Source organism: Eptatretus burgeri, chromosome 8, assembly GCF_056783735.1.
Source record: "Eptatretus burgeri isolate ZD-2024b chromosome 8, Ebu_testis_v1, whole genome shotgun sequence".
NCBI classification, from domain to species: domain Eukaryota; kingdom Metazoa; phylum Chordata; class Myxini; order Myxiniformes; family Myxinidae; genus Eptatretus; species Eptatretus burgeri.
In genome coordinates, this window is record NC_140968.1 from 90,046,315 (window position 1) to 90,068,806 (window position 22,492).

At 43.9% G+C, this 22,492-nt stretch overlaps 2 long non-coding RNA genes across 2 annotated transcripts in view; both read right to left on the reverse strand.

Moving 5' to 3' along the window:
* Window positions 1–12,187, reverse strand: part of LOC147022249 (uncharacterized) — a 77,240-nt gene extending 65,053 nt beyond the window's left edge. The window contains exon 1 of the long non-coding RNA XR_015061129.1: window positions 11,467–12,187. This is a non-coding gene — a long non-coding RNA (uncharacterized LOC147022249). The remainder of the gene's footprint in view (window positions 1–11,466) is intronic.
* A 199-nt stretch (window positions 12,188–12,386) lies between these two features.
* LOC147022250 (uncharacterized) lies at window positions 12,387–22,200 on the reverse strand. Its single transcript, XR_015061130.1, has 3 exons — window positions 15,273–22,200; window positions 14,600–15,238; window positions 12,387–14,457 (listed from the first exon to the last, which is right to left on the reverse strand). It is a non-coding gene; the product is annotated as an uncharacterized LOC147022250 (long non-coding RNA).
* Between the last annotated feature and the right edge of the window lie 292 nt (window positions 22,201–22,492).

Here is a 22,492-nt window from a genome sequence, read left to right on the forward strand (position 1 = left end):
TTATCCCGATAGTACGGAACGGGTCGCTTAAGTGGCCCGTGTCCGAAGTCGACCTGCGGCGAGGTGCGATCGCCCGGTCTACCCTCCGCGTGGGTACTTAGGTAGGTCGAATTTGGCGAGCAACCCTATCCCACGCGGGGGCTGATTGGCTCGATCGCGGTGAGACCGAAAGGTCCACCCGTGACTGGTTCCCGGCGTTAGTCCGAGAGGGTCACGACTGGATTGTCCGTCCGGTGGGCGACGTGCCGCGATTCGAGTTACGTGGCCGTCGGCACGCCGGCGGGCGCGAATACCGCAACAATATATATATATATGTATACATATATATATATATATATATATATATATATGTATACATATATATATACATATATATACATATATATGTATACATATATATACATATGTATACATATATATACATATATATATATATATATGTATACATATATATATATATATGTATACATATATATACATATATATGTATACATATATATACATATATATATATGTATACATATATATATATATATATATATATATATATATATATATATATATATATATATTGGCTGCTCAAAGAGCACCCTTATTCTGGACATTTCCATCTGTCTGTCTGTCCGCGAAACTTTGGTCAAGCCTCGGGGATAAACCACTCAAACGATTCCTATGAAATTTGGTAGGTAGGACCAATATTTCTGGGAATCGTGTGCTTTCGAATATGGGACCCCGGGACCGAGCAACGGCATAGCAACGGCCCTTTAAAGTGGTCAAAAATGGAAAATAAAAAATAAAAAAATAAAAAATCGAAAAATCGAAGCTTAGAGCTGTGCGCAATCTATCTCGCTCCCTTCATGCCAATTTGGAGCCCTAACAAAAAATATTTGTAGGAGGAGATAGGTTTTGGGCGAGTACATGTCGAACATTTCAGAAACGGTTAATTGCTAATATCTCTAAGAGAAAGAGTCTGATTTTGATGAAACTTGGGTGAAATGTCTACAATGTGGCTGGCATGTACACAAAAATGAATGGTTGCTATGCACACCTCCATTGCTTAGCAACAGCTAAAATACTTTATCGTACATTGTACACTGATTGTGGATTGTACAAAAAATCAATACCTCCGAAACTGGACCTCCGAGGGACCTGTTTTTTTTGTGCCCAAGGAGAATGGCTTACAGCATCATATAAAAAAATAAAATATTTAGCGAATAGATAGATGGAATTACTAGGGCTGCCATTTGTTAGAGTCTCTTTGGAAACATTCCTGAAATTTCCAAAGGCGGGTTTCTGGGCGCAAACTAAGAGGGCTGTGATAATCATATTTATTGTGCTAAATTGATTGATACCATGTACATGAATAATCGGCAAGTCGCGTCAGCCAGCTTTCCATCTCGAGCGAGTAGCCATGTCGCCTTCCGGCTTGTTTTATTGGTTTCAACCAGGGTTCATTCAAAGTCTGTCTTCTCAAACAGTTTTCATAGGATCCGGCTGGAAATTTTTGACAATATGGCTGAATATACTGCCCACAGTCACTTGTGGCCTGATTTTTGATTTTCGCAAAATTATTTTTTTATGATTTTTCAAAAATTTCAAAGTCCCGTTGCTAGGCAACGGATGGGTCCATAGCAACGGTTCTCATTTGCACACAACTAGGTCATGGTATGAACCTACCAACCAAGTTTCATCGAAATCGCCATTGTATTAACGGAGCACTGGACCGAACAGCATACATACAGACAGACAGACAAACATATCGATGGAAATACTGATAATAAGGGTAGACTAGATTGACTACCCAATATATATATATATATATATATATGTATATATGTATATATGTATATATGTATATATGTATATATGTATATATATATATATATATATATATATATATATATATATATATATATATATATATATATATATATATATTAATATATATTATTGTAGAATTCCTGCCCGCCGGTGTGTGAACGACCGCGTCTAACCAATAGCGGTCGCTTCGCCCACCGAACGGACAATCCAGTCGTGACTTTCTGGAACAACGCCAGAAACCAGTCTCGGGTGGGTTTTTAATCCCACCACAACCTTGACTACACTCCACCCGCGCGCTTCAGGGTCCGATCGCCAAATCTTCGATTTACCTAATTATTCGCGCAGGTAGGTTACCGAGAGATTGTACCTCAACGGGACCGCTTGGAAACGAGCCACTTAAGCAGCTCGCTTCCTTTTGGGATAACAGAGTGGGGTATTATTGCGCTGTGCCGTTGGACCCGATCACTTTCCCGGCTAATTAAAAACCAGCTATATTCCGAGTTCAACATGGGGCAGTTCAATGAGGGAATGGACGCAACGAACAGGTTTACATTCACACAAGGACATTTATTATAATAAAGCACATATGCAATTAAACAAGGCAAAACACGTATGCAATTATACAAGCAACAAAAGCACGACAAAAGAACTACAACCGTCTACTTATTATGTACAGTCACTTGCACTTAACAGCAGTTCCTACTTATTAGACAGGCCCATGGACACATGTACGCACACACACACCCCCAAGAAATGGTGGCAGAGGCCTTTACTAACGAGCTCCAGCTCGGAGGACAGGTGAGCTGAAACCTGCGGCGAGGTGCGATCGCCCGGTCTACCCTCCGTGTGGGTACTTAGGTACGTCGAATTTGGCGAGCAACCCTATCCCACGCGGGGGGCCGATTGGCACGATCGTGGTGAGGCCGAAAGGCCCACCCGTGACTAGTTCCCGGCGTTAGTCCGAGAGGGTCACGACTGAATTGTCCGTCCGGTGGGCGACGTGCCGCGATTCGAGTTGCGTGGCCGCTCGCACGCCGGCGGGCGCGAATCCGCAACAATATATACATTAGCTCCGTTATATTAAGAGATAGTCATTGGTTGGGTGAATAGGTTTTTGATCTTTTGCGCAATTGGCTCGATCTCAGTTGTTCCTACTGTTCGCCATACATATCAGCATGTGACAAATGTAACCGACAGCTCATCATCTTCGACTTGGTGAAGGACTGTCAGCATATTTTGTCCGAAGTCGTTAAGGACGATTTGTTACCGCTCTCGCAGTCTTTACGAATCGGTTTCATGAAGCTTCAGTCCGTCGGACCTCCACTTGTTGAGGCAGAAATCTCCCGGGGATCAACACAATGTGCAGTCCGGAGATTAAACCATCTATTTATTACGTGTACAAATATGGCAGATTTTGAGCCCCTTTCCCCAGGTGCTCCATACACAAGTCTCGGTTACCTTCCCTCCCCTTACTCCTATTTCCCCCAAAGGCCAATAACTTTTCCCCCCAAGCATTTTAACTTTTCCCCTTTCCTTTTTTTTTTTAATCACTTTTATACCGTAATTCATTCCTCCCTCGATTCACCTGCTTTCGATTATTCCATGCAGTCCGGACAAGAAAGGTGGGGGGGGGGGTGGGGGAGAAATTGCACGTTTGTGATAAACTCATCGACTGTATCACAACTTCTCACCAAACCCACGCCTCCTTTGGACTTGTTAATTAACAACAACTCACCCACCACCTGCTATGAGAGGAGATGAGCGTGGGTTAAATATGGACTTCCATCTCATTTAGCCAAGCTTCAGAACATCCCACAAAGAGCCGAACAGATATTTCACGAGTCCGCTTGTGGGTCATAACACTGCGCAGGCAAAGACCCAGCACGTGCTGAGACCGGCGGAAGGCCGGGAACGTGCTCTGCGGTTTTCGCGGGGGAAGCAGAGGCGGTTGTGCACGAGAAGCAGGTGGCCCATAAAGCGATCGCCCTTGTGCGCCATTCCTTTCCTATTAGCCGTTTGACGTGTTCCACATGGGAGAGCAACGGAGAATTGTCTTTTTTTTTTTTAATTCGGAGCCATCTATTTATTACGTATGCATTCATGGTGGAGTCCGATTCTGACACCTCTCTCCCACTTCAATCCTTTTCCCCCAAATTTATTTGCCCTCTCTCCGCCTCCATGGATCCCGTTACCGTCTGTCTCTCTTCCCATCGTCCTCCTTTATCGATAAACGGCAGACAATATACCTGAAAAACGCTGAACAATGACATAACATGGTTCACACACGCACGAGCTTTCTTGGCCACACCAATTAAATAATTTTGTTCACAGAATATGAAGTCTCAAATCTTCGCCCAATTTTCCCACGTTTGTCGCAGTGTAAGCTCCTTTGAAACATCTCTCAAATTGTAAAACTGAACCTGCTAAGTATGATTTAGTACTTTAATTATATAATCTCATGAAAACTGCAAAACTGTGATTTATTTGGTCGACAAACAAGTATTGGATGAACGATCATTGGAGACTTTGTGTGAGGATCTTGTTTCCCACTCAGTCCTCTTGGCTCCTGCATTCAACCATCTTGGTTCCCACTCACCCCTCTTGGTTCCCAGTCACCCCTCTTGGTTCCCAGTCAGCCATCTTGGTTCCAAGTTAGCCATCTTGTTTCTGGAGCACCCCTGTCGGTACGGTTTCAGTCAGCCCGATGACCCACATCTTACTTCGGCTGGTATCTCTCAGATTACCGTCGTAACTCCTCTTAATGCCTTGGGCCTTGTCTATGCCCCAACTGATTGTTGCAGCCCACCACACATCTTGTGAAAACACCAGAATTACTGTGTAGTTTTGCAAACCTTTTGATTGATATGGACTGACAATCTATAACGAAAAAGAAAAACATCCGTCTGTGTGTCCGTCCGTCACGCGAAGGAGCAGCAAGCAGCACCTTGAGCTTTCAGGTAGCGATTCCTGCTGTCAGAGAATAATTAAAATGGAACCATTGAAAAGCTAATAAACAATTTACTTGGAACAAGATTTTGTGTCTGTTTAATCAGAAAGATGCATGTTTTAAAAGCCTGTCTTTGAGATTTTTTTTTTAAATACAAAGTCAAGACTCATGGAAGGACTGGAACACAGAACGGATTCAGGACCTAGATGCAACAGAACAAAAGGACTGAGGGACAAAATTGCAGGGTTGAGGGACAAATTAGAAGCAACAAAGATTGACAAAGCAGCACAGGAATGAGAGCTCAATGCAACGGTACCAACGGTAACATTTATTATTCTACGACAGCAAGAACCCTTTAGAAATACATGGAAAGAGCACACCAAACCATCATGGAGTAGATGGTAGTTCTCCATATGTCGGAATGGCACGGGGAAAAATGGCGGTCCATTCAAATGTGTACAAAATGATACACTTTAAATCTACTACACAGTAGAGTTTAGTCATAAGCTTTTAAATGGTTTAACTTTTATTCTCAAACGTTTTCACATCTAACAAGAAAGAGCAATCAGAGATAGCAGGACCCTTGCTCAGACTTGTTTTGTATGGTGTATTTCGTGTGGCAAATAAATGGAAAGATGTATGAAATGAAAGGTCGTTGATTGCAAATAAAATGTCTAAATGGACAAGTTGTAAAGGTCAAATGTCTGAAATGTTGTAAAGGTCATATGGTCGAAAGGTCTGAAAAGGTCTAAAGGGTCAAAATGGTATAAAGCAAGGGTCAGCAACATACGGCACGTGTGCCATGGGTGGCACACGCAGTAAAAGTCCAATTTAATGGTGAAGAAACTAAGTAAAAAAACAAAAAAACCCAATTAAAAACTATGCTTGACTGCTCTGTCAATCACGATTTAAAAAAAAAAAAAACAACAGCCTTCATTGGACAGCATAATTAGTCTAAATTTTGCTTCTCTGCAAGCTCTCTGACAGAGAAAGATAAACGATTCGATTGATTTATTTACTACATTACGTTTAGCGGGGCCAACAAATTTTGATTCGCAGGAAATCTCATGATAAGTGCCACTGCTCACGGTTTTTTTGGACAAATGTTGGTTCCAAAGAAAGCAAAAATCCAAAATGTCGGTTTGTACAAAATGCCAGTTCCGGATATGAACACCGCCCCGGCCGGTGTTCGTCTCCAGACGTGTCCGTGCGGTGTTCATCTTCAGACGTGTCCGTGCGGTGTTCATCTCCAGACGTGTCCGTGCGGTGTTCATCTCCAGACGTGTCCGGGTGGTGTTCTTCTCCAGACATGTCCGGAAGGTGTTTGTCTCCCGACGTGTCCGGACAGTGTTCGTCACCGGAAGTGTCCGGACGGTGTTCGTGTCCGGGTGGTGTTCGTCTCTGTACGTGTCCAGGTGGTGTTCGTTTCTGGATGTGTCCAGGCGGTGTTCATTTCCATACGTATCCAGGTGGTGTTTATCGTGTGACCAGTAGAAAATGTATTTCAGACATAATTATATAATCATATAATTATATGATCACTCTTATACTATTGCGAATCATTTTGATGAGACAGTACAACACAAAAGAGAGACAGAGGCTGCAGTTTTCTGACAACAACTAGGTCAGGAGGACTGTGTGAGTGAAAAGGGTGGATAGAAGAAGGATGGATGAACTAAAAGAGGAGATTTGTGTGCAGATGAGTTTGACGGTGAGATTGGTGAAATGCTGGCTGAGATGGGCTGGACACTTGGTGTGGATGGGGAAAGAGAGAATGGCAAAAAGAGCGGATATGTTGAGGGAGTAGGGTAAGAGGAAAAGAGGTGGACAGCAGTTTAGATGGGAAGATTATTTGAGGAGGCATATCTGTAAGGTAGGGGTGGTTGGAGAGTTTTGACAGTTGGCTGAGGACAAAGGGAGGAGTATCATGGTCAAGGCAGGGGCAAAGGTGTGGTGCCATTGGACCTCACCCTTATAAAGGGAAGAGAAGTATGAATCATAATTAATGCTCCACTGCATGTCTGCCTTCCCTTCCCCTCACACTTACCTCCTCCCAAATTCCTTCCCATCTCCTCCCCATAAAAAAATCTCTGGATGTTTATAAGTGTTTCAGCTGAAATGTGATAACCTCTAGAATCTCTTAACCTAAACCAAATTTCAAAATTTAAACTGTGGAATTGAACTTAGCAGCAGTTCCAACTGCTGGAAAAGTGTTCATTTGTCCAATTGCCACATTGTTTGACACTATGGACACTTCCGGTCATCTCCGTTTGGTATTTAATATGACCCAGCCAGCTGGTCCTTATCAACCATTTTGTTTGAGTGCCTGCTTGAATGCTTAATAGTGGTGTGTGGAATTGATTCCAATGTACTCAATTCCAACCATGGAATCGAAAGGAATCGAGTAGTGAATGGGAATCGACTTTGATTCCAAGTAATTCCTACTTCATAGAAAGAAGCGTTTTTTTCAGGGGAATTTTTTGTTTGTCTCTGTTGGGCATGTTCTAGTGACACATGGCCTTATAATGTATTACTTGAAAAGGAACACAACCCTGAGGCATCCCGATTACAATATGCAAGCAAAGGCAAGTCACTTGCAAGCTAAACATGCCCCAAGGGCGTGCTCCTTTTCAACGAATAGCAAGGCATTTGGAGTTGGTCGGTAAAGCGTGCTGATTGATTTGCTGATGGACCGGTGGGCAATACTGTTGTGGGCCGGGGCTCGGTGGCGAGGAGCGACTGCTAGGTGGAGCAGTAGAGTCGTCTCCACCGAGTACCCGGAATTTAGGTCGTGACTCTCGGATAAGTTCGAGAGTTCACGGGTCCCTTAGCGGACCGTGGACGCCAATATTTCGACGGCGTGGGGTATGGTTAATTGCCTAATTTCAATATACCTAAGTACCCATGTCGTCTAACTACCGGGGAAAACCACACCTTCGGCGGACCTCGGGCAGAACGGGCCGTTTACCGAGCCCAATCCGGGTGTAAACCGAGCGGGGATTACCAATATCCGTCGGTCCAAATGAACAATTACAGCAACAAGGCCTCCCTAATTCCCAATACGCACCGTGCTAAACCAATTAAAGAAACGACAGCAACGAGCTGGTACATTTAACAAGAGGATTTATTTATGAACAATAATCGGGGAGGGGAGCACACAAAGAGCAGAGTTAAAACCGAATATGCAGTCAATGTACAACGGAGAGATACTTAAGCAATGTCTACTTATCGGACTGGCGCCCCACACACACACACACACACACACACACACACACACACACACACACACACACACACACACACACACACACACACACACACACACACACACACACACACACACACACACACACACACACGAAATGGGGCCGGTTGCCTTTTATTGTGCCCTACAGCTCGGGAGGGAAGACGAGCTGAGGGAAGACCCTGGTCTTGTACCTGCCCGCCTCGTGCGGCAACATCGATCTTGTTCGGTGGAGGGACTCGAACCCACGCCGATATACCAGGCACCGAGGGACCAAGGGTTCAGCCACGGACGCCAGCCAGCTCGAATAATAACGAGGTGAGGGATCACTGCGACAAGACCAGAGCCAGCGACAAGACGAGACCAGAGCCAGCGACAAGACAAGGCCAGCCATGAGATGACCGCGCCGTCCCATCTATTTCTTCTCTGACCGGGATCGGAGGGGGGGGGGGACGGGGACGTGTCTCACATCACCGCACCCCATCATTCACCGGGGGAAATCAGCCGTCTCTCCGTAATTGGTCGGGGGGGGGGGGGGTTGCGTGTCGGGGCATCTCGATCCCCCGCCCCCCGAAGAGACTCTGCTTCTCTTGGAGCTTGCTCTGCGCCAATTGGCTCAAAGGCGGCAAACGCGCTCACACCCTTCAGATTGGCCGAAGCGTGGAGTCAGAACTTCGGTGACTAAGGGAACTCCACCCACATGCGTGTTCGGCACATCATCGTGTGGGGAATGGTCCATGGTGTTGTTGTTGTTATTTTTGTGGATATAAATTGTAGAGCGAAGAAAATAACTCGCAGCACACATACACCTAATCACCCATTAAACATTGGGATGGGACCTAACCATCCACATATACATATCGAGATAACTGAACTACGGGGACTCTGACTGTCTGTGCGTAGTCGGCTTCCAAATCCGTAACAACCCTAACAAATCGACATTTTCCGACGTTCTTTACACTTTGCTGACTTTATAACTTACTCTTTCATATTCTTCACAGCTTTTTCACCCCACACCCAAACACTACACCAAGCCAGCACACCTTCGCCACAGCCCGGCTGTCACTCGTCCATCAAATAACGGCAGAACTGCCCGCCTCACCTCAAATCACCGACCATTGTTCCCGCTCGAGCCGTGCAGTCCATTGCGTGCAGCCAAAGAACATTTGGCACCCGAGACGACTGGGATGTGAACGTAGCGGAGGTAGAAACTCGGGAAAGAGCGTGCGGGAGGTGAATCTGTACCACAAACCACTGGGTAGCCACAATACCAGCCAGGTTGTGGAAAGTACGTCAGAGCATGTAATCGACTTCTCACTACTGCTTTCTCACTGTAACACTTCTTACCCTACCACAACTCCCTCACTCCTTTCTTCAGGTGTCTGGCATCTTTGCTTAGAAGTACTAAGTGATTGCTTTAAGGAATCTGATGGTTGGTTTGTGGAATAAGTAGGCAATAAGTGGAAAATGTAGATGTTCCTGTAAGTTGTGTGAATTTATTGGCATTGCCTATCCTTGTGTTTTCCCACCAATTCCCTGTTTGAATCCAAACTGCAATTGCTCCCACCGATATCTGCTTGCTTGTAATAAATGCATGAAAAAATTAGCATCGTCTTGACTTATCCTGCTTGGGTTTCATCCGAGATAGCACTCGTGAGGGTAATTAGCCCAAGCCATGAATTCGTTTTTGAGAGACGATAGTTTGGGGCATGTAACGCTGGTTTGCTCGGCCACTTAAGATCTGTTGTGCGACCGCCTGCACGGTTCATCGACTTCAATCATCTTGCCAGTATGGTAAACCAACATTGTGCGCAAGGATCTGAACAAAGGTGAGTGTTGTAAACAGCGTCCGTGGTCTGTTCATAGAGGCGTCGGCCTTTGGAGTTGATCTGTATGCAGTGGCCTGCAAAAGTATTCACCTCCTACCAATAATGCCACATTTAGATGAATTACAAATTCTGTACAAATAATTTTCCAAATGAAGTTTTTTATTCGTAAGTTAAGAGATCAAACTAAACACTGTTATAGTTGAAGGAGGCTACATGTCAGGAATACCTGCAAAAACATGTTCAAATCAAAATTCACTGGTTGCAAAAGTATTCAACCCCATAGGTCAGTACTTGGTGGAAGCACCTTTTGCAGCAATGACTACTACGAGTCTTTTGGGGAAGGTCTCTCCCAGCTTTGCACAGTGAGATGGTGAAATCTTCACCCATTCTCCATATGAAAATTACTTTCTGTCAAGTTTGATGTGGATCATTGATGGACTGCAATCTTCAAGTCTCACCATGAATGTTAAATTGTGCTCAAGTCAAGAGTTTGACTGGGCCACTCAGGAAAAATTATTTTCTTCTTATTCAGCCACTCCAGTGTGGCTTTAGCTTTGTATCATTGTCCTGCTGAAATGTGAATCTCCTACCCAGATTCAAATTCATGGCTGACTCAAGGTTTTCATCAAGGATTCTGCTTACTTTGCACCATCCATTGTCCCTTCTATCCTGACAAGCTTGTCAGTCTCGGCTGATCAAAAGCAGCCCCTTAACATGATGCTTCTACCACCATGCTTGACAGTTGGAATGGTGTTCACTCGGTTATGTGCAGTGGTCGCCTTGCTTCAGACATAACGCTTTGAATTTAGACCAAAAAGTTCAATTTTTGTCTCATCTGACCACAAACCCTTTCTCCACATGCCTGCAGTATCATTAAGATTATTCCTCACAAACTCCATACGAGATTTTACATGCATCTTTTTCAGGATTGGTTTCTTTCTTGCCACATGTCCATTTTTGGAGGAGGCCAATGGGCCGACCACGTGCCTCGTGGTTGCAGCATCTCAAGGAGATGGGGATGGGACAGGCATCTGCCTTGGGGATGACCAGATGGAGGCTCCTGGAGTACCGGCAGAAAGTGGATGCAGTGACGCGCATAGAGCCTTGCAGATCTTTCAGTCATTGATGCATTTACAGTGACATCACAAACACGTTTCCTGCTTGCCCAGTTGCTGAGTTTGGATGGGTGACTTGATCTTGATAGAGTCTGGGTGGTATGATACATCTTCCACTTCTTAATGATGGATTTCACCGTACTCAAGGGAAAATGAGTGACTTTGAGATCTTCTTACAACCCTCTCCTGAATGGTGCTTCTCCACCACTTTATGTCTGACCTCTTTGGAAAATTCCTTGGTCTTCACCTTTTCCTTGTTTGGTTGACCAAGTAAGTAGTACCTTAAAAGTCCTTCGATAAGTGGAGTAGCTTAATTATTATGTTAAACCATCAGTATTATATACATATATATATATATATATATATATATATATACATATACATATACATATACATATACATATACATATACATATACATATACATATACATATACATATACATATACATATACATATATAATTTTACCACTTTAAGTTTGAAAAGTGAGAGAGTAAAACCTTTTCTAACCGTATGGTCATGTGTGGCTGATCTCATTGTCACACTCTCTCCAACATGGCTGAAATGCTGAAAGTTTCCTGGGTTTTGCCACCTCCATTTGGGTTCCTCTGGCCAGGGCATGTTTCACCATGAATCACAACACAAATAACAAAGCCTCCACCTACCCACCCTTCCACCCCTGCCCTCATCCCCTCACACTGGCTGGGCGTGCTCAATGAAATCGCACAGAGACCATTTGCATCCGCCTTGCAATTTCTCATCAGCTACGTCTGTTGCGAAAAAAAATTGCTTCCCTTCCAAATTCGCATCCCACGCCTCTAGCTGTTTGCTCACTATGTTGGCTTGCTACTCCCTATTTTATACATCTGGAATAAAATGAGCAATAAACGTAATTAACGTTAAATGTTTGACTGTTCAAAGTGACAACTTCCAGCGGAGTACTCCCGGAAGGTGTCCAGTTTTCGTCCAGCATCCCACATACAACCGGGTGGCAGGAGGCAAAGCCGACACAAAGTTTCAACGAACCAAAATTGCAGCTTGCTGCACGATGGATGCTCTACATAGGAGTCACATTCCTCTCAAATTACATGCTGGATCGATGAGGAAGAAGATGGAAAAAAAAATGAATGAGTAGCAAAAGATGATTTGTCCATTTTTGAGCCATGACTGGAAATCTGTGGCAAACAAATTTTGGTAAAGCACTTCCTTATCAATCGAGTTCAAATTTATGCCATTCATCTTGGTTGTGAAAAAGTTGTTTTCCAAAATTCCATAAATCCGGCGAGAGGAAAACGCACGGCATCTGGAGAAAAAATCCAGGCATGTGTCAGTGGTGGGCGAAAGGGGGGGGGGAGCGACGAGACGCTCTGCGCCACATCCGCCTTGCTTTGTCAACCATCGCACATGATGGTAATTGCTTGTGACACGGACCATGGGACCTGTCCAATGCAAGCATCGCATCATTCTTTAAAAACTCCAAAAACAAATAAAGACTCCAAAATGCAGACCAAAACTACATGACAAAATTGGAATTTCTTTTTTCAGATCGTTATTGTAATTGTTCGTTTAGTTGTCATCATCACCAGGTAAATAAATACTCGCCTCTTATTTATTGACGAAAAACAATCTTCAATCCTTCCTGGAGGAATTTGGAAAACAGCTGCTGCAGATAAGTGAGAGTTATTTGCTGCACCTGCCGTTGTGGCCTGGAGACATGACTGGGCAATGAGTTTCATTGATGCTCTTCCACCTCAATCTTCACCCCCAAACTTCCCCCCACCCAAACAATTCATGGTAGACTGTGAACATTCTGTGGCTATTAAACAAGAGATCCACGGTGGGACCAAATCGATGAACGAGCAAGCAAAAATATTGGTCGGAAATGGTTTTGCCATTAAATGTTCCTTACGAGGTGGTCCTTCATGAGGAAGAGTACTGTGGGAGGAATTGGCTGAAAGAAGAGGATCGGGGAGGAAAGGGAGCGGAAATGGCTTCCAAACATGGACTGGGGAAGTGAGAGAGTGAGTAAGAAAGTGAGGAGGTGGGGGTGGCGAAGGTTCCGTTTACACTTGGACGCGCGTTTGGTTGCAGCTCAAGGCATGCCAGGACGTGATTGTCCACAGAGAGAGGCCCCTGCTGAATCACGCGGGACAGACTTGTGAAAGTCGGGCATGGCCCTTGCACCACATTGAATTCCTCGCATGTGCTTGTGCCTGTATCTCATGAAAGGCAGGAGTAGCGGCGTCTGGATGGCAGATTAAAGTTATTCAGGGGCTCGTAGGCCTGGTTCTGTTGAAATGCCTCACACGAATTATGGAGCCAGACATGCTGGATGCTTCAAGTCTAAACCTAAACCACTGCCGTCCATTGTGGCCCAAGAGACTGGAGTGAAGTGGGGCCGATGAAGCATGCATTTGCTTGGCTATGTTAATTTATTTCTCCATCTGTTTTTGTAAAATCTTCTGCAGAAATCAAACAAAGAATGTGCAAAACTTAACAAACTAAGCAGCCATTCTGTTGGAACCGGTTCACCAGGCACGTGGGTATAATATCCCATCAGGGGCAGATCGAAAACAAATAATACACGCCATTGCTTGCTTGGACTAGAAGAGTGGTTCTCAACGTTTTTGGGTGTGCCGGTCCTTTCCGAATCCCCCAAAATTTGCAGACCACTATGTCCGACTATGATATCCGTAGTAAACGTGCAGTGGACACTGTATTAGGAATATAAATGACTGATTTGGGTAATTATAATTTAAGTTATGATGATGGTTGAGATATACATTTCAGAGGATAACTTTGATAGGACAAGCCATCCTCCCGAGGTCGGCAAAATGAGTAGAGAGCACTGCATCAGCGGCCCAGGCACGCCCCCAGGAAATGATGCAACCAGCAGCCACAGGATGCACCCGACAGCTGTGGAAAGCCAAGACTGACAAAATGCATTTTGTTTGGTATTTTTCAGATGGAATAAATGTCCATCTTAACACAGCAGAGTTGCCCGCCTCACCTTCCATGAATGATTGCTTCCGACATGCGGTGACCTGAGGTGTGACGTCATTTGGTGGTGGTGGAAAACCTATATTACACCCACACCTCCACAAATCCCACCAATGGCCTCATGGACCCCTCATGGACCCCAGCACGACAAATTTGGATTTATTTTTTTATTTTTCTCTTAATAAGAACCTATTCTGACAAGACCCTGCAACTTACTAGATACACGGATAATGTCATGTTCGTATTGTTTTGAACCATGCTGTTGTGGCATCTTAAAAAATGTTTATTCTCAAAAAAATGAGTTTGAAGTGTTTTGCTCATGCCTTAAGGCTTTTCCACATTAATATTAAAATGAATGAAACTTTAAGAATGTTCTGGAGATTTCGACAAAGTTCCAATCTGGTATGTAAAGGTTTACCAAAACCTGGGGATATGATGTCATCCAATGAGCTGGGTTACATCTGGACTTGGAGAAAATGTTCTTTCATGCTGGAACAGGACCTGCAGGACGTATTCCATTATGCTGGATCAGGACCACTGATCTCTACACTAACTGGATTTTTTTAAAGCAATTTGTCTGCTATCTCTGCTCTCCCAAAACGAATGAGTGGGACTGTTAGTAAATAAGGTGAATGTCACTTACCGATGAAATGTAATTCCTCTTCTCCTTGGATCATGACCGTCATGGTTTTTCCCAACCATAAGCAGCACATGATGGCATTTCAAACACGATAACAATGCTTTTTTCAACCTGGAAATGGAATAAAATCAAGTGGGAAAGGAGAAAAATCAAGCAGGAAGGTGGAATTCTCAGAGGGGATATGCACCTTGAAGCAAGTAAGTATTTGTATTGATGCCAATGTGATTTTCTGTGTTGTGGGAGAAGGAATATGGCAGATGGAATACTTACGGTGGCTTCAGGACCGCACTACCAATTAATGTTAGGCACCCCATCCAGTTAGCATTGCGATCAGTGATCAGGACCCTACAAGAAGTGGACTTTTCTGCTAGAACAGGACCTTCAGGAAGTGGTCTTATATACTGGAACAGGACCTGAAGGAAGTATTCTTTCAGGCTGAACCTAACCTGAAGGAAGTGGTCCTTTATTATGGAACATGACCTGAAGGAAGTGATCTTTTATGCTGGAATAGGACCTCCAAGAAGTGTTATTTTAGGCTGAGCATGACCTGAAAGATGTGCTCTTTTATGCTGGAGCAGGACCTGCAGAAAGTGGTATTTTATGCTGGAACTGCAGGAAATGTTCTTTTAGGCTGAACAGGACCTGCAGAAAGTGGTCTTTTATGCTGGAGCAGGACCTGCAGGAAGTGGTCTTTTATGCTGAACAGGACCTGAAGGAAATGGTCTTTTATGCTGGAACAGGACCTGCAGGAAGTGCATTTTATGCTGGAATAGGACCTCCAGGAAGTGTTCTTCTAGGTTGAACAGGACCTGAAGGAAATGGTCTTTTATGTTGGAGCATGACCTTCAGGAAGTGTTCTATTATACTGGAGCATGACTTCCAAAAAGTGGTTTTGCTGCTGCAGCAGGACCGGCAGGACGTCATCTTTTATGCTGGAGTTAATTTTGGAGCAACTCTTTTATGAGGCTAAACAAAAAGGATTGGTGGGCAGTTCTAGTTCAGCTCTTTCCTGGTAGCCGAAAGACCTGCACGGTCTGACAGCTCTGTGGTTGTGTTCAACTCTTTATGTGCCATCACATTTTTCATTGCCTAATATTTAGTTGGTAGCTTTTACATAGATTACATGCAAGGAAATGGCATGAGATAGCTTCAATTAACTTTTACATAAAAAGTAAGAAAAAATATTGGTCGACATGAGAAAAATTATGGGACAAATTATTAAAAAAGAGATTTTAAGACACAAGAAAAATCCACACAAGTTATGGGGTTTAACCCTGTGGTCAGTATCACGAGAACATTGGTCAAATGGAATTATAGAAAATTGAGTTAATAACTTCTACTCACCGCTAAAGGTTGATGACTTCATCCAGGTCTGAGTGGTGTCTCAAAAAGTGTTAAACTTGAGTGTGTGTGAATACAATCACGAGTTCAATAAAAAGCAAGAAAAACGATGGCGTATCACCAGTGAGCCAATTCGGCATCAAGTCCTTGAGGTAATATGATTCACTCGGATGAAGCAGGTTTCATAAAAGTCCAGTGCCCCTGGGAATAAGCTGTTCCCAAAAAGGGGTTCGATGATGGAAGTCCCGCAGTTAAAAGGAGTGAAAACCCACTGGAGATCGCGGCTCGTGGTATGAAGCTTCTTTCGTCAAGAGAAGAAATGCGTTGCTGAAGATAGTGCTGCGACTGTGGTTTAACTCCAATGACCTCAAGCAAACTCCCGTGAACTCCAGTGAATTCTAGCGAAACTACAGTGTACTCCTGTTTAACGCCAGTGAAACTCAAGTCCATGAATCATTTCCACAAGGGTGTAAAATGGTGAGCTGCCAGGCAAGAAGTAAGACAAGGGTGTGGGTTCCCTATTGAGAAAGCAAGATACTTGACCTCAACTCCCTGTCCACATAACTTAGGGTACCCAGGCCTTGATGATGGATTGGATAGCCTCAGGAAGGATGGAATATACCTGTGCATGAGAGAAAGTATAAATCATTATATCAGGTGCTTTGGAGATAGTAGCCCAATACTTTTGAGAGGGGCAGGTTGCAATAACTACCAGTTGGCATGTGCGAACACCCATATTATGCGTCATTGAGGTTGTTTCCTTGCAATGGCCATATATAAATGGGCTTTCACAAGAAAGTAGTCGGAAGAGCTAAGAAGGGCAAACGAGGAAGAAGCGGTTGAAAGAGCTCCACCCAAATCCCTCCTAATTTTCCAGTTTTTCCTCCTTGGAGTTTCCTTCTCAATGCAATTTGAAGTGGAATACAATATTTGCTGAAGCTTCGGGGACTTAAAGGAGACTTAAGGGTCTTCGGGGTTTTAAGGGTCTTTGTTATGCCTGATGTTGGCTTAATGGTTAGGATGGTGGGCTTGGCATCCTAGAGTCCTGAGTTCAAATCCCGCCTTCCCATTGAATTAATACTAGGTGGGGTTGACACAGCCCATGATCCTTCCGAGGTTGGCAAAATGAGTACCCGCTTGCTGGGATGACTAGTCCATGACTGTACCAGCTCGGTACATGATTGCACCAAAATGAGTACCAGCTCGGTACATGATTGCACCAAAATGAGTACCAGCTCGGAGTGGTGACTAGTCCATGATTGTGCTCAATAGCCCAGCAGACTGCTTCGGCAGCACCGGCGCTCTGTACAGAATACGGTCCCAATGGATGGATGGTGTAAGATGGTGAGCTGCCAGAAGTAAAAGCCCTTCATTAATCTCCTCATCATGTGAGAGAGAGGTCCTCGAGACACGTCGTCATGTTGGGCAAAATGATTGGTAGAAACTAGATTTTTTTTAAACCACGTCTACATTACTGCTATTGGTTGGACAGGTAAATGGAACAAAGTTCACGATGTAAAAGTACATTGCAGGATCATTAAACATACAAACCAATGTGACACGGACATTTTTTGCTAAAATAGAAAAAATAACACTATATATCAAATAAAAGTTTTGTAGCATCCAGCAATAACCCTTGGCAGGCTCAGGAGTGAATGGACGAGAAATATATACCTCCTCTCACATGTTTATGGTGGATAAGTTTACAGTTTGAATAATCAGAGCAGTGTTGTGCGACCTATATTTACACCCTTTATTGAATGCATCACCTCTGTTTCATTCCAATTCTCGATTACTTGTACACTATGTACCTTGTTTATAGGAGAACAAACGGCTTAATGGATCACAGAAAAAAAAAATACAGCTGGTTGGAAATAGAAAACGGATTTTGACTAATGACACCAAGGACAATATGAGCCCCTGAGAAGCAAACTGGCATATCAACATAACATGTTGGAACAAAATGGACCCAATGTTGAGGTTTCCTATTCAGCACGCATTGAAATCACAATAAACAAGAATCATTATCAGAACTCAATTTGGCCTCTGAATGTGGAAAAAATAAATCCCACTTTGCTATCTTGGGGCTCAGTTATCATTGTAGTATATATAATTTTCTTGAAAACAAAATAAAAGCGGTGGTGGCTCAGTATGTTGGTGAATGGTGGTGAGATCACTGAAATGACTTTGCAAAGGTTGTGTGTTCAAGTCTGGCTACAGGCAATGGTATCATATTTGTATTCACTGGACATTATATGGGTTTGTCTGTTACTATTCTCATCAAACTTCCTGACTCATGATGTCATGAACCCGGCTTAAAATCCCACATACCATGTGTTTGTCCATTGTCTACTAATGTCCTTGCAGTTAATGAAAAAAAAATCTTTATAAGCTTCTATAAACCGTGAAGGTCTCAAGAAAATTATCTACTTAAATACTACTGATGAATTATTTCAAAAACCTGCTGGTTCACTTACGATTTTGATGAATGGTGGGGGAGGGGGGGGGTAATATGTCTCGCCCACTCAGTCTTGTCTATATGAGGGCAACTTGTAATGGGCACTAATATTGTTTCAGATCTGGCCTTTGGGGTAAATGGGGCAGAAATTAGAATAGTTATTTCATAGTGTGTTAAACTGGGCATCCCGTCTGCTGGCATTAGTTTGTGGACTCATTAGCTTGTGAAGAAACACTTAAAAAATTCCACTATCCAGATCCGGATCTTCAGCAAAATGTAATCATGTCGTTCTTGTCACACACCCAACCTGCCCACCAAATTTCGTCTGAATCGGTCCATCCTTTTTTAAGATACCCTGTTCCACAGACAAAAATAAGTGGGGCCGTGGAATAACATGTGGATGCAAAAAGGGGATGAAGAAAGAGTATGAAGAGAGAATAAATGGAAAGGAAATAGATGTGCAGAGTTAATGACAATGGAAAAGATCATGGGTAGGAATGTATGATTACCGAGCAGGTGGTGGTGTGTTGCCAACTTGAACAGAAGGAGGGAAGCATGGGAGGGAATACATCGAGGAAGGAGGTACCATAAGTAGAAAAATAAAAAAGGTAAGAAGGTGAGCAACGAGTTTAAATTTTGTGAGTTTTTGATTCCACAGCATCCAGGAGAGACAGGTGTGAAGCAGGGGCACCAACCCATATGGGAAACACATTCCAATGAGCTATGGCCTACAAGGAGGCAGTCATGAGATTGTCATGGCAGGCTGTAAGTTCAGGTTTACCAAGGAAGGGGTGGGCACAATGGCGGAGGCCCGGTCTAACGATAGCTTGGGAGCTAGCTTTGATACATAGTCTGTCCAGGATAAGTTGCAGTTGATGGAGAGACGAAGAACTTTCAGTGACTAAACTTCTTCCAGTGGTTGATGATAGAAATGGACAGGTGGGTTCGTTTGATGATCCTTGTTGCCTGCATAAGTCCAGGAAGTCTGGCCAGGCTTGATTCACCTCTTGAATGATGTGTTTTTGGAGTAATGTTGGCTGTCTTGCAAGAGGGGAAATTAGTGAGAGCAGCACAGCAGCTAGAATTTCAGAACATGGAACAATGCCATCTGTGGGTATCTCTGAGGCAGAGTCAAGGCTGGCCAAATCTTTCTTTACCTTCTGGGGTGCAAAAATCACAGTGTTCAGGGGGTAGTGGGTATGAGGGGATAAGTTGGGGATGGAGAGGGATCTATGCTGCACTTTGCAGTATTTGCTTACAAGATCAGTCACCCGATCAAGATCAGGTTATTTAGACTTTAGTAAATCATCCAGGGGCTGGCAAGATGGCCACGAGGTATGCACACTCGCCGCTACGTTGACTAGCCTGGGTTTCAATCTCAGCTGAGCTATGAACTGCAATTAAAAAAAAAAACTCTGATGATAAACTCAGTGTTTCACAGGCAGTGTGATTAATCAATGTATGTAACATTCCTTCTCCCATCTACCAGCATCAGATGGTGGACGTTAAATATGTGAAGAGTGAAGAGTGAGCGAGCTATCACGGGCACCATGAAGAAATTCCAAATGCCTGCCCAAACTACTGCTGTGGAGCCAATGGCAAACCACCCAGTATACCCCGAGCAAAGAAACTGCTTCAGCAGCACCAATGCTCTGTAATAGAGTGAATGGTAGATACATCAGAATAAGTGGCCTCATTCCCATATTTGACGTCATTCAGGATCCTGCGATGACAACTTTCACTATCATTGTAATTGTGGAGCCTTTGCGTATTCTTCGCCATTCTACATATGGAAGATAAATAATAAAAATGCAGTCAGTTCGATTCCCAAAAAGCATTCACCTTGGACCGACGTGTGGAGATAGCAGCCAGCAACTAGCAACTTGAGCACACGCGTGCACGCCTGCAAACACACACACACACACACCCCACAACTGAGGAAGGAAGTAGGTCAGATACAACAGTTCAGGAAAGGAAACAAACCCAAAACTAAAAAAGAGAATCTAAAGAATAAAGAACAAATACAAAATCGAACACAAAGACCTCGAGTGCTTGGGTGCTGAAAACAAACTCAAAATAGGAATGACAGCAAGGAAAATAAAAAAAATAAAATAAAAAAACAAGGAGGAAGCACACAGGAGAAAACAAAACCACATGTTTGAGAGTAACCAGAAGAGATTCTACAGTGAATTAGGGAAGCAAAAGCAAAATGTCAACTCCCCCTGTAAAAGAAAAGCAAGAAAAATTCTGGAAAGGAATTTTTGAACATCGAAAGGAACATATTGTTGCGGTTCTGCAAAACTGCATGCATCTATGGCAGTGGCACCCAACATACAGTGATCCCCAGGTAGTTATTTATTTAGTCTTCATGCAGTCAGACCTTCCTCTCATATCCAATGGGTTAATGGGATGAAATGCGTTGCGTGGGTTTAATAGCTCGGTCTAATTATATCTATCTTTTGATTTCCATCCAACCCTCTCCTTTTAGCTATGGTACAAATCAAATCAGGCAAACAAACAAACACACACAATATGAATAACAAGCACCCGCACAGCCTCCCGTGAAAGAAACACAATAGATACTGTACAGCACGCGCATGGTGCGCCATTTCATTCAAATCTGTGCGCCAATATCCAACAGCACCTCACCTTGCTCACCCCTCGCTTACCACCTCGACCACCAACACCTCCGGCACATGGGAAAAATATTCCTGTGCCTCCATGTACCTCTGTATTGATACAATTCACCACTAAACAATCGTGCTGCATGGCTCAAGGTAACTCAGACCACGTGATGCAGGGACAAGCAACGGACCTTAGCAGTACCAACCGCATCTCACCGAGGGTGCCCCAAATGGGCACGTGGAATTGAGACGACCCTCGCTCAGTCACCAGAACATGGCAGGATAGGGGGCGGGGGGGGGGATCGCGGGAAGAGTGGTCCGGGAGTTCAGTATGGAGCTTAAGGCTGTGTTGTGCCCGATGTGCGAATGAGATCGCTTCTGGCCCCAGGAGCCTGGCATGGCGTGGCTAGGACAGCTGTGGCCCAATAGAGAAGCAGGATTCGGGTCGTCACCCCACCCTTCGCCCGAGGCTTATAAAAGGCGGATCGTGGAGCCACCCGCCCTCAATTTTTCGCCTGTCTGCCTCACCCTCTTCTTCACTGCTTCTCGTTGTTTGCCCATCGCTGGATCTAAACTCATGGTTGTTGTGCAACAGACGTTCTTCTGGGATTAGTGCGGAGCTCACGTTTTTCACGAACCCCCACAAAGTGACTGAGCATGACATAACGCGCCAACTCCTGAGGTGGGAATGCTCAAGCGGAGCGTCCCACGGAGGTACACGCTACACTCACAGACCTATACACTAGGCTAGGGATCTTTTGCCTCACGCATCTTCTCTCCTCTCTCTCTTTCCACTCCTCTATCTCGTCCCCTTTGGACGCACAAAAGAGCATCCCACTGATTCGCAATCAATTTCCTCTGGCACGACACCGCACCCACCCATATTGCACACCACACCTTAGACACCAGTATTTCTCCCTCCTACCTCCCCCAAAGCATACTGGGTTGCGTTGGTCAGCCGATGCAGCGCGGGAAGCGACCACTGGAAATGGCAGACCTCCAAACGCACTGAGATACACCATACTTCATATTATATAATCGATAAATGTACATGGTATTCTGTATATATTGTGTGCTGATGCCAACTCCATAAAAATAGGTTATCTTGTGGTACCTTTAACTCTTGCACACACTCATGTGAACACACACATTGACTTGTACACTCACACTCAAATGGAAACCCTTGCACACACTCACGTAGAACATAAACCCAAATACATATATATATATATATATATATATATATATATATATATATATATATATATATATATATATATATCCTTACAAGATGTGTAAAAGTTTAAATAGATATCTTGCACTCAATCCCATTGTTTATATTCAATGTTAAGCAACTCAGTTCAATGTCCCAATTGGAATTGCAATGTGTATGGAGGAGGTGGGGGGGGGTTGGATTTGATTTGGAATGATGGGGAAAAAGATGATAAAAGGGGTCGGGGCATCAGGCAAGTG